The sequence below is a fragment of the Leopardus geoffroyi genome, chromosome A3 (assembly GCF_018350155.1).
Source record: "Leopardus geoffroyi isolate Oge1 chromosome A3, O.geoffroyi_Oge1_pat1.0, whole genome shotgun sequence".
NCBI classification, from domain to species: domain Eukaryota; kingdom Metazoa; phylum Chordata; class Mammalia; order Carnivora; family Felidae; genus Leopardus; species Leopardus geoffroyi.
In genome coordinates this window covers 99,859,154-99,872,115 of record NC_059336.1, presented here as the reverse complement: position 1 = coordinate 99,872,115, position 12,962 = coordinate 99,859,154, and the positions used below count along the sequence as shown (strand labels likewise).

The window sequence follows — 12,962 nt, the reverse complement described above, 5'->3', positions numbered from 1 at the left end:
CCCAAGTTTCAAGTCCCAACACAGGCAGCTCGGTCATCAGTGCGAGGCTTGCACATTTCCAGAGTGACCAAGGGGAGCATGTCCCAGTGCATTTGGCTCTGGGAGGAACAAGTGGTACCCTACCTGCTCAGTGGAGACTGGCTGGCGAAGGCAGGAACCAGCTTTCCCAAACAGGGCCCGACAGCACTGCAGGGCATATTTAAAGCCGGGCTTGTTCTAAAATGTTTACTTAATCCTTGACGTCTTTGAAAGTAAGTCCACGTGAGTGCACATGCACACACATACACACATGGCTTAGCCCCAAGGAGCCCAAAATAAAAGATACAAATATCAACTAAATCAGTGACTGTCAAGACTGTAATCTAGAATTATCTCCATTTATAGGATTTACCTACCCACTGGGGACAGGAAGGAGTTATTACAAACACAAAACTAGGCTTCTTAACCTCTTTAATGCCACAGACCACCCCTTGGCAGCCTGGGGAAACCTGCAGACCTTCCGTAGAATGGCATTACATGCACAAATTAAATACATAACGTTACAAAGGCAGCCAATTACAATAAATTGCAGTCATCAAAATATTTAAAAATTTTTGCCATGGTAATATTTATTAAAAATTTTTTTTTCAACGTTTATTTATTTTTGGGACAGAGAGAGACAGAGCATGAACAGGGGAGGGGCAGAGAGAGAGGGAGACACAGAATCGGAAACAGGCTCCAGGCTCGGAGCCATCAGCCCAGAGCCCGACTCGGGGCTCGAACTCACGGACCGCGAGATCGTGACCTGGCTGAAGTCGGACGCTTAACCGACTGCGCCACCCAGGCGCCCCGCCATGGTAATGTTTAATTAACATATTAGGTGAGACTCATCCATAAGCCTCATAACCACCTTAATTCTGAAGCAGTGATGAGGGTAACAATATTTAGAGACATCTACAACAACTCTACCATATTGGAAAAAAATCTCTGCAGCTGCTGTTGGTGGTAGTCACAGGTCCTGCTCAGGTCACTATGGTTTAATGTCTCCATTCGTCATCGAAGGAAACACAAATTTTCAGTTGGTGAAAATGAAATGTAATTTTTTTTCCCCATCCAAGTGTTTGAAGCCTCCCTGAATTCTGTCCACAGTGGCTCATGCAAAGAACAGCCTCTGGAGTAAGCAGTTCATGTAGAATTTCCATAGGAATGAAACGCTGCCTCCTCTCCATACCCTTGTTACTCCCTAACCTGTTTACCAGTGATAATGTATGTACATTCCCAAGACCTACCATCGCATCACCTCCATCACTCTCCTCCAGAGTACAAATGCATCCACTCAAACCGATGTTTAACATCAGCGTGTGACTCTGGCCTTTATCTTAGGCAGGGGAGGCCCACCCCTCATTAGTTCACCTCTCCTTTCAGGCTCTCAGCTGCTTCTGCCACCGTGAGGAAATCAGAGGAATTCTATCCATCTCTGGGGGAGCCTGACCATAAACCATCATCCTCCAAGTATACCCAAAACCAGGAGAACAGATGTCAGTCTGTCAGCAAGTTAGTGCTGGATGCTGATAACCAACCAGCCCTGGGCTCTGTGCTCTGAGCAATTTGAGGGTGCAAAGAAAAACATGTGGCTCTACTCAGTAAAGGCTGCAGTTAAGGTAGAAAGTTTGGATGAGGGGTGCCTGGGTGGCTCAGTCGGCTGAGTGTCTGACTCTTGATTTCAGCTCAGGTCATGATCTTAGGATTCTCTCTCTCTCTCTCTGGCCCTCCCCTACTCATGCGCTCTAAATAAATAAATACATATGGGAATGCAAGCTGGTGCAGCCACTCTGGAAAACAGTATGGAGGTTCCTCAAAAAACTAAAAATAGAACTACCATACGGACCCAGCAATTGCACTACTGGGCATTTATCCACGGGATACAGGTGTGCTGTTTCGAAGGGACACTTGCACCCCTGTGTTTATAGCAGCACTATCAACAGTAGCCAAAGTATGGAAAGAGCCCAAATGTTCATCGATGAATGAATGGATAAAGAAAATGTGGTGTATATATACACACATATATATATGTGTGTGTGTATACACACACACACACACACACACACACACTAAGTGGAGTATTACTCGGCAATCATAAAGAATGAAATCTTGACATTTGCAACTACATGGATGGAACTGGAGGGTATTATGCGAAGTGAAATTAGTCAGTCAGAGAAAGACAAAAATCATATGACTTCATCCATGTGAGGACTTTAAGAGACAAAACAGATGACCATAAGGGAAGGGAAACAAAAAGAATATAAAAACAGGGAGGGGGACAAAACAGAAGAGACTCATAAATATGGAGAACAAACTGAGGGTTACAGGAGGGGTTGTAAGAGGGGGGATGGGCTAAACGGGTAAGGGCCATTAAGGAATCTACTCCTGAAATCATTGCTGCACTATATGCTAGCTAATTTGGATGTAAACTTAAAAAATAAAAAATAGGGGCACCTGGGTGGCTCAGTTGGTTAAGTGTCCAACTTCAGCTCAGGTCATGATCTCACACTCCGTGAGTTCAAGCCCCACGTCAGGCTCTGTGCTGACAGCTCAGAGCCTGGAGCCTGCTTCAGATTCTGTGTCTCCCCCTCTCTCGGCCCCCTCCCCTGCTTATGCTCTGTCTCTCTCTGTCTCAAAAGTAAAAATAAAAACATTAAAAAATTTTTATTTAAATAAAATAAAAAATAAAACAAGTTAATAAAAATAAACAAATACATAAATACTTTCTGTTATTTTTTTAAATGTTTACTTATTTTTGAGAGAGAGAGAGAGCACAACTAGGGGAGGGGAAGACAGAGAGGGAGACGCAGAATCCCGAAGCAGGCTCCAGGCTCTGAGCTATCAGCACAGAGCCCGATGCAGGGCTTGAACTCATGAATCACAAGATCATGACCTGAGGCGAAGTCGGTTGCTTAACCAACTGAGCCACCCAGGTGCCCATAAATAAAAACTTTTTAAAAGGGAGAAAGCTTGGATGATATTTGTTATAGGTCGAACTGTGTATGTCTCCAAAAAGATAGTCAAAGCCCTCACCCCCTGTACCTCAGAATGTAACCTTAGACGTAGGGTTTTCACTGAGGGACCCAAGTGAAAACGAAGTCACGGTGGGCCCTAACCCAATATGACTGCTGTCCTTATCAAATGGAGAAATTTGGACAGACACACCCAGAGGGAGGACAATGTGAAGAGACAAGAGAGAAGACAGCCATCTGAAAGCAAAGGAGACAGACTAGAACAGAGCCTTCCTTCACAGCCCTCAGAGGGAACTAACCCTGCTAACTGACACCTTATTTCAGACTCTCAGTCTCCAGAGCTGTGAGAGAAGACATTTCTGTTGTGCTAAGCCACCCAGTTTGTGGCAGTTGACACAGCAGCCCTAGCAGATTAATACAACATATGAAATCAAATCTATGGCCTGGGAAAAGGAGTTCTTAATTCAGAGCCCATCACACCATGTCTCCTTACATGTACCACTAATCGGTTTAAAACTGGATTCTGTTCAGAGTCTGCTTCTGGTCTCCGGGAAGGAGGGATGGTCCAAGGCCAAGTCTTGTGGAGGATAAGGGGCTTAGGGAATCCAAGGGTGCGTTGCTGGCAACCTACCCCCAGCCCTGGTCTTACTGGGGGGCCATCACCTCGGCAGGCAGAGATCTTTTTAATCCTTTCATTCAACTATTCTATGAGGAGTTTTGGCCTAGGGCAGTGGTTTACAAACTTGGCTGTGCATTAGAAGCCCCTGGGGAGCTTTAAGAAAATTCCACGCAAGCCTGAGCCCCACCCCGGACCAACTGAATCAAAATCTCAGAGGGTGGGGGTTGGGCATGAACATTTTTTAAAAGCTCCCCAGATGATTCTAATGTGTAGCCAGGGTTGAGAGCCACTGGACCCTATGACCTTTGAGGGCCTTTCCTTCTCAGAATTCGGCGAGAGTGCATTTTGTGTTTATCTTAGTGGTTCTCAGGAGCGTGCTGAGGCTGGCCTCGGTCTGATTTCTTACAGGTCCAGTCTATGGCGGCCTTTATTGGATGGAGTGGAGCTATACTTCTGATGAGCACGGGGGATGGTGGCAAAGAGGGCAGGGAGTTAAAAAATGCCTTTCATTAAAACATCAAATTTGGGGCGCCTGGGTGGCGCAGTCGGTTAAGCGTCCGACTTCAGCCAGGTCACGATCTCGCGGTCCGTGAGTTCGAGCCCCGCGTCGGGCTCTGGGCTGATGGCTCAGAGCCTGGAGCCTGTTTCCGATTCTGTGTCTCCCTCTCTCGCTGCCCCTCCCCCGTTCATGCTCTGTCTCTCTCTGTCCCGAAAATAAATAAACGTTGAAAAAAAAAAAAAAAAAAACAAAAAAACATCAAATTTAATAAGATTTGGTTAGGAAGCTCCTACGTGCCAGGAACTCAAAAAATGATCCAGAACCAAGGTGACAGCTATTAAAGTGAGGAGTACCACAACTGAGGTACACACAGGGGCAGGGACTCAAGCCACCCCCACAGCAACAGAAAGTGCCTGCAGAGATCATCTCAAAGGAGAAACCAGAATGTCTTCTGTGAGAACAAAAGAGCACGGGAAGGCTTGCTCCATGGACTGAAATGATTTTGTTCAGCTAGAAATATAGGAGACACTCCATCTGTAGAGACCAAGAAAATAGGAGAACCACTGGTTTGGGAATCTGGTATTTAACAAGGGGTGGCCCAGCTGAGGTCTGTCTGACCCTGTTGCTCTCTGACCTCCCGACTGGGGCTGTCTTCCACCTGTAGCCACACAGCAGCCTGCCTACCCTGCCGCTGCCCAAAGCAAGGCATCTCCACCTAGCTATGCACAAACTTTTAAAGGCGAGCTTCTAACAAATACAAGTTCCGGCGTCCCGCGACCTAGAGATTCTGGGCACAGGGGCGGGGCATGTGCACTTTCAGAAAAGGGTGAGGAGGTGAGCTCCAGGGAACTCTGGTGGGCCAGTAATTCTCAACCTTTGGGGTACCTCACAGCTTCGATCTCCACACTTCTGTTTCTGAGGGCAGTCTGCCAGGACTATGGCCCACCACCAGCTTGCCTTGCCGGGCCCGCCTAATGAGACCCTTGGCCTCTGTCTCCCACATGGGACTGCTCACCTGACTCCCAGCCCAGGCTCAGGCTGGCCACCAGAAGCTTGAGTTCCTATAAGGGCACTGCCAGGCCCAGCCCCCTTCCAGCTTTGGCTCCTACTCTCAGGCCAGGGTCTTGATTGCAATCTGGCCAAGGAGTCGGCCCAGAGTGCAGGCCCCATAAGTTAATCACCACAGATGCTCAGCCCGCAGTGTGGAAAATCATTTTCACCCTTTCACATGGACTGAATATGCACAAGAGTATGAATGGGGACTTCTGTATGTCCTGTGTGCTTCACGTGTTCACCTGGCCCCCCAGACTGGAGACCACCACCCCAGGCGGTCATCTTCTGCTGCCAGGAGGCAGGAGGGGACCAAGGGAGGGCTTGGAGCTCGAGAGACCGGCCCCGTCCACTCAGGAGCACCTCCCCTCCCTAACAACTCAGCTTCTCCCCACCTGCAAGGAAACTACACACCGACTTCTTTTCCCCTCTTGCAAGGGCCAATCACTTTGAGTGCATCCCATTTTAAAAACTTTATGTACCCTAAAATGTACCCTGAGTTCCTTCAAGTCCCCAGACTGCCGGAGAATCTGAAATTTTACCAGGAGACTGGGCACCTGCAACTTATCCTGGACCTTCTGGAGTCAACACTTCACTAACTGAGAAACATCTCTCATGAGATGAAGCTGTTCAAGTGCAGGGGGGCAGGGGGGCAGGGGGGCAGGGGGACAGGGGCACTTGGGCAAGTTGGGGAAGATTTTTTTCTGAGAGCAAGGGGGATGATAAATCCTTTGCTAGAAGGACACAGGCATATTCCCCACAGCAAGCCCAGCAAGGGGATTCATGTCTATGGGCTGATGGATCATACGTCTGGTCCTAATTCTTCCACACAGGCAAGGGGAGCCCAGACAGACCTCGACAACCACCCTTGTCCTACACCAACTAAACAGGTTCTCGCTAATGTTTGCACATGATCTTCGAGAACAAAAGCAAGCCTTTTAACTTTTTTGTTTCCAAGATGTACCAAAACTTCAAAAATAAAACATGGGCTCAAATCCACGGCCAAGAGTTTCCCGTGTACTTTTGTTCAACTCATCTTTCTTCCTTGGGCAATCTCTAGCTCCGGGTTGTTGTTGTTGACAGCATTCCTTTACACTTAGAATTCATCTGTGTCTTCTTATCAAAGTTTTGAAGCGCTGGGCTAAGAGAAGTGTTTTTATTATAAGCAAGGAAACAGGGATGGAACAGATAAAAAATGTCATGCTGTAGGCGCAGCTGAGGAGGAAGAAGGTTGGGTTAACACTGTTTTGTCCATACTGAAGGAGCACTAGTAGGCGTGAGAGCTCAGTGCAGCCAGAATAAAAAGGACAAAGGATGTTGGGGTGCTTTCCAGAGAGTGGACTTGATTTTCATGTTTCTCCTTTATACCACTATGGACCAATGAAATTTCTGGGAAGATGCCCGTAACTTGGCCAACAAATCCTTAGGAAGAGTGTTGGAGACAGAGCAGTGGTTGCCAGGGCAAAGAGGGATGGGAGGGCACCTGCAGAGGGGTAGCACGAGGAGTTTTTAGGGATTTGGAACTGCGGTAGTGGCCACAGGAATCCATATGTGTTAAAATTTATAAAACTGTATACCAAGAAGTCAATTTTCCTGTTTATTAATTTATTTGAAAAGAAAACCAAGCCTAGTCTTTTTTTTTTTATTTTATTTTTTTTAACGCTTATTTATTTTTGAGACAGAGAGAGACAGAGCATGAACGGGGGAGGGTCAGAGAGAGAGGGAGACACAGAATCGGAAGCAGGCTCCAGGCTCCGAGCCATCAGCCCAGAGCCCGATGTGGGGCTCGAACTCACGGACCGCGAGATCGTGACCTGAGCTGAAGTCGGACGCTTAACCGACTGAGCCACCCAGGCGCCCCCAAGCCTAGTCTTTAGGGAGAAGGAGGCAAGATTTGGCAGAAGATAGGACACGCAGCTAATGCTCTTCCTCCCTCTTGTGACAGTGTCGCAGGGCTCTACCAGGGCCTGTATGCCAGCTCAGGAAAGCCCTTTGGGCAGGTGGGCTCTTAAACCCGAGAACCAAGGGACCACCACGGGAAAAGGAGTGAGCTGAGCCAACCAGGGAGCAGGAGACACACTTCGAGAAAAAACTGGGCCCCTACGCAATAGATGGAGAAACCGGGCCAAGAAGGAGCTGGTGAGGGACAGAGGGAAAGTGCCGGGCATGGCAGGACGAGGCTGCCGGGACAGCTCGGCCAACAGCACACTCGGTCTAGGATCAGACCTGCTGTGAGGGGGGAAACCAGATGTCCCACTTTTCCTTAAGCATGCCCCTGGGCCTCGAGCCAAGAAGGCCCAAATATGATCTTTAATTTCTTGTGGGCTTCTCCCATCTCTGATGCCAAAAGGCTTACGCTCAAAACCAGCCAGAGGGCCGACAATGGTATGGAAAACAGAAGGAATGCCTGAACCGGTCTCCCTTCGAACTCTAACAGAGCTTCCAAAGTGCAAGCAGCCAGGTATGCCCTTCTTGGTCTCCAGGGCTCCTTCTGGAGAGGACATCACCGACCGAAATGTAAGGAGTGAAGAAAAGCCAAAACAGGGCAGGTATCTGCCTAACTGGTTCCTGAGTAACCCAGAGCTCACTCTACCGAGGCTGCAGCTGGGCCACGCAAGGGGCAAAGTGCATCTCTTTGCACCACAAAAGGGGCCCAAGCCAGGTTCCTGAAGGTCAGTGGTTGGTCCAAGGCACACAGGGAGTCAGGGCAGCTCCAGGAGGAGAACACAGGCCCCAGGGCCTCCCGCAAGCCCGAAGAAAGGACAACAGGCTACAAGAAGCTGCAGAAACCCCAGGAAGAGTTTCCTGTCTCGAGCGCCAGTCTCTCTCATTCCAGGAATCCCCTTTTCCTGAAGCTAGCTTGCTGTTATTTATTTATACAAGGCCGAACCCCACCTTGCAGGGCTCGGCAAAGCCCTCCTGCACCACAAAGCCCGATTGTGCTTCCACATCCTCGCAGCCAACTCCGAGCCAGAAACTTGCCTGAGGGAAGACAGTCTGTACCAGAGATGGAAACACAGTCAGATTTAAAGGCACAGTTCTTCAATAACAGAGATCTTTGTTGGGATGGAGAACAACCTTCTGACAGACAGAAAGGCGGGGTGGGGGCTCCAGCCCATCTCGGGGCCAGGAGGCCCTTCGGCAGGTGAGCTGTGGCTATTTGGTTTTGGACCATCTCCAAAGAACCAGGCCTCATCGCAGGGCTGGCTGAGGGATAAATCAGCTTGCTATTCTGCTCAACTATCCACTTACAGAGAGGCATAATAACATTTTATTAAAGCAGGACACACAGATGAAAGATACATCAATGATAGAAAACCCCAGAGTTTTGTTTTGTTTTGTTTTTTGTTTTTGTTTTTTTCCCAAAAAGAGATAGGAAAACTATTATCCCCAGAACTATTCTGGCTGAAACAACAGTAATTTTGGCAACTCAAAGCACAATGATTTTTCTTAGGGCTTGCAATGTGGATGGATCTTCTCTCAGCCCGCAAACCTCTCTCAGTAAAAAGTTTGGTCAGAATTTCTTTTTAAGTTTATTTATTTATTTTTGAGAGAGAGAGAGAGAGAAAGGGTGAGTGTACAAGTGGGAGAGGGGTGGAGAGAGAGGAGAAGAGGGAGAATCCCAAGCAGGCTCAGCACTGTCAGTGTGGAGCCGGATGCAGGGCCCAAACTCAGGAACAGCAAGATCATGACCTGAGCCGAAGTTGGATGCTTAATTGACTGAGCCACCCTGGCGCCCCTGGTCAAAAATTATTTTTAAACAGGCTCATAACTCCTCACGACACATCTGTAAAGTGCGAAAACAGCCCACGGAAAGTCTGGATCTTGGTGCTCTGGACAGGTTTCACCTTCGCACGGAATCTATGTGATTCCGTCCATATGACGGTCTCCTGGACACCAAACCAAAAAGCACAGAGGGATCCTGGAGGGGAGCGGATGGCTTATGTTTAAGGCACCTCCTGCCAGAAGGATAAGGGAGGAAAATGAAGTCTGTCCACTGGTCAGTCCCTCAGTGCGGCTGCACAGACGAGGCTGAGGGAGGGCTCTGAGCCGCTGTCACGGACTGGACCCCGCTTCCTGCCAGTCTCCCAGCCGCTGTCCCCATCCTCTGCCCACACTGCCGGTGCACACTCGGCTGTGTGGCTGGCTCCTCACTCATACCTGGGAGAATCTAAAGTTGACCTCCCTAGGAGAAGGCTCCTCACCTTCCTTCCTTCCCACAGAAGGCTTGCTTTCCTCTTGGTCTTCCAGGCAACATTCTGACAGAAGTTCCCCGGCTTCTCTGGTCCCAGGAGGCAGTTCTAAAGCTGTGCCCCGTGTCTACACAAATGATGAGTAATTCCCACTAATTGCCCCTCACCTCCTACTAACCCCAGGACCTCCCCTGAGCAGGGAAGGAGGGAGAAAGGAGGGGAGGGCCGGAAAGCCAGTCAGGGTCTCTCCCATCCTGCCCCACCCAACAGGCCCTGGGCCGGTCAGGTGCAGGCGGGACCGACTCTCCACCCAGAGGCCTCCTCAGCAGGGCTGAGGGTTCTACAGCTCAGGGCTTCTTGGACACAAAACTCTGGCGCTGGTGACCATTTCCAAAACTGCAGCCTTTGAATGCAACCCCTGGGAAGAACTCTGTGGGTCACCCAGTTCAGCGTCTTCCCTGTACATGCCACGTCCCTCAAATTCACACAAGCCATCAAGTGAGGCCCAGTGGGAGGCAGTGCCACTTAATAGGAGCTGGGCAAATCTGGGTTCTCTGCCAGTCCCTGCCCCTGGATTGTTGGGTGGCCTCAGACAAGTCTGCTTTCCTCTAGAATAAAGCAGGAATAACCACAGTCCCCGCAGGGTCATTCCGAGGATTAATGAGGGAAATGTATGCAATTCTTCTCAGGGACACAGAGAACACTCAAAGAATAAAATTGTTATCACTGCAAGAAGCACTATTCAGAAGAAGAGAGCCACAAGGACCAGTCCTGCTGTGTTTCTCACCAGCTCCATGAAATCAGCAACTCTCTTTGCCCCTCTGGGCTCGGTTTCTTTAGCTGCAAGTAAAATCCAACTAGCATCTCTAAGGTCCATTCTTAAATTTTTTTTAATGTTTATTTATTTTTGAGAGAGAGACAAAGCATGAGTGGGAAAACATGGAACCCAAAGCAGGCTCCAGCACAGGCTGTCAGTACAGAACTTGACGCGGGACTTGAACTCATGAACCGTGAGATCGTGACCTGAGCTGAAGTCGGACGCTCAACCAACTGAGCCACCCAGACGCCCTGAAGGTCCATTCTTTTTTTTTTTTTTTTTTTTTAACGTTTATTTATTTTTGAGACAGAGAGAGACAGAGCATGAATGGGGGAGGGTCAGAGAAAGAGGGAGACACAGAATCCGAAACAGGCTCCAGGCTCTGAGCGGTCAGCACAGAGCCCTACGCGGGACGCGGGGCTCGAACTCACGGACCGCGAAATTGTGACCTGAGCTGAAGTCAGACGCTCAACCAACTGAGCCACCCAGACACCCCTAAAGTCCATTCTTAAAAACACACGCATGTACGCACGCACGCACACACACACACACACACACACTCTCACATGGTTTATTTCCTATATGTACACAATACGTATCTGTACACCAGAGCTTCTCAAGCACAGCACAAGGACATTGGAACAATGTAATTTTTTGTTGTGAGGAGGCATCCATCAGTACATTTTAAGATGTGAAGGAGCAGCCCCGGCCTCTACCCACTGGATGGTAAGAGCATCCCCCCAAGTCATAACAACCCACGGGGTCTGTCTCCAGACCTTGTCAAAATTGCCCCGGTTGAGAACTAGTTGTGAACACACAAACACACTGATACACGTGCATACTTGCACACACATGGAATCCTAGGATGCCTACGCTGATAGCGAAGAGTTAAGCAAGGTGAGAACAGAGGAACCACATTTGCAGGTACAACCCCTGCAATGTGTTCATGGAAACATTACAGGGACCGAGATTACACACACACACGGGACTTTTGGGCGTCTTTACATCTGTGAAACAGTTACTGTGCTCATAAAGATTGCCTGCAGACTTAATTTGGCTTGCACATACAGAGTCCTATTTAGTGCATAAATTTGCCAGGGCAAGCTCCCCAGGTCTAGTCAAAAGTGTGCTCAGGACTCGGCCTGGGTGGGGAGAAGAACACAGGGGGTTCTGTGTGCTCACTCCCTGCACACTCACCTTGAGCACACTTGAGGAAAAGGAAGCTGCCTTGGGGCAGCAGATGGCTGTGGACCATTCTTTTTTTTTTTTTTTTTTTAATTTTTTTTTTCAACGTTTATTTATTTTTGGGACAGAGAGAGACAGAGCATGAACGGGGGAGGGGCAGAGAGAGAGGGAGACACAGAATCGGAAACAGGCTCCAGGCTCTGAACCATCAGCCCAGAGCCTGACGCGGGGCTCGAACTCCCGGACCGCGAGATCGTGACCTGGCTGAAGTCGGACGCTTAACCGACTGCGCCACCCAGGCACCCCATCTGTGGACCATTCTTAAGGAAGAGGGCAGCTTGCCACACGCACGCTTCCCTTCGACTTCATGCGTTAGCAGGTTTGACAAAACTTCGATTTTCCCAGTTCAGAAGAGCTAGCCACGTGGCAGACAAGGCTTGTGTACACGGACATGAGACCATCCGTACGTACCTACCCACTTGCTAACCTAAGTACAAAGGAAAAATAATCACGAAGATGGAGAGGTAAGCGGAGGAGGGGAGGCAAGTATCTACCTTAGAGAGAGGTCTGTTTACCCCGAGTGTTTAAAAACAAGAGTCCTGAACTCTCTTTCTACCTTAGTGTGACTTACTTAACATTTGTTTTTAATTTACCCACGATCATAATCTTCACCCCGGACCACGTATAAGCCAAACTTGAACTTGAAAACCAAGCTGGACCTTGTTCTGCCCGCATTAATTAGTGTACAAAGGGGCATCTGATTTCACCCTCCCCTAACAATCTGAAACACTAGTTTCTATTTATGTAACGAACACTGTTAGAATAGGGCTGCAGCCGGGCAAGTGGGCAATGGGCCCTGAGACAGGTATCAGGAAACTAAGGACCCGCTCCTGGCGGACTCACTTCTGCGCCACGGAGACAAGCTATTCCAGGTATAGAGCCTCGTAACTTTGAATACGCTGACAGTTCCCTGCTAGCTGAGTGCGCTGAGTAAATTAGGTAGAATTATGAAGAGCTGCAGAATTCCAGTTATTCACACTGAAAATGAAGTACCAAGAATATAATGATAGCACAGACCCATCCAGGGTTCCTAAAATGGGTTCTGTGGAACACCAGTCCCAGGAGATGCCACACGGAAATGAAGGATTCTGTGGTTCCTTCATCCATCCAATAAATACTTTTTTCAGTTTATTTATTTATTTTGAGAGTGTGAGAGAGAGAGAGAGAGAGAGAATGAGAGTGGGAGGGGCAGAGAGAAGAGAGAGAGAATCCAAAGCAGGCTCCGCAGTGCGGAGCCCAATACAGGGCTGGATCTTAGGAACTGTGAGATCATGACCAGAGGCAAAATCAAGAGTTGGAAGCTTCACCGACTGAGCCACCCAGGTACCCCCATCTAACAAATACTTATTGAGGGTTTTCTAAATGCTTGGTGCTATAACCACAATGAAGAACAAAACAGAGCCACTCCCTGACTTCAGTAAGTTTAGGATACAGAGACAAGTATCAGATAATTACTAGGCCACCTATTTACCAACAGTAAAGGGAGCTCATACACAGGGAGTTGAAAACATGCAGCAAGGAACCACATCTGAGTCTGGGAGGCAGA

The 12,962-nt window shown here is 48.7% G+C and overlaps 1 protein-coding gene across 4 annotated transcripts in view; it reads right to left on the bottom strand.

Annotated features, from left to right (window-relative positions):
* Positions 1 to 12,962, bottom strand: part of TCF7L1 (transcription factor 7 like 1) — a 160,280-nt gene that overhangs the window by 127,491 nt on the left and 19,827 nt on the right. The gene's annotated exons all lie outside the window — the stretch shown is intronic.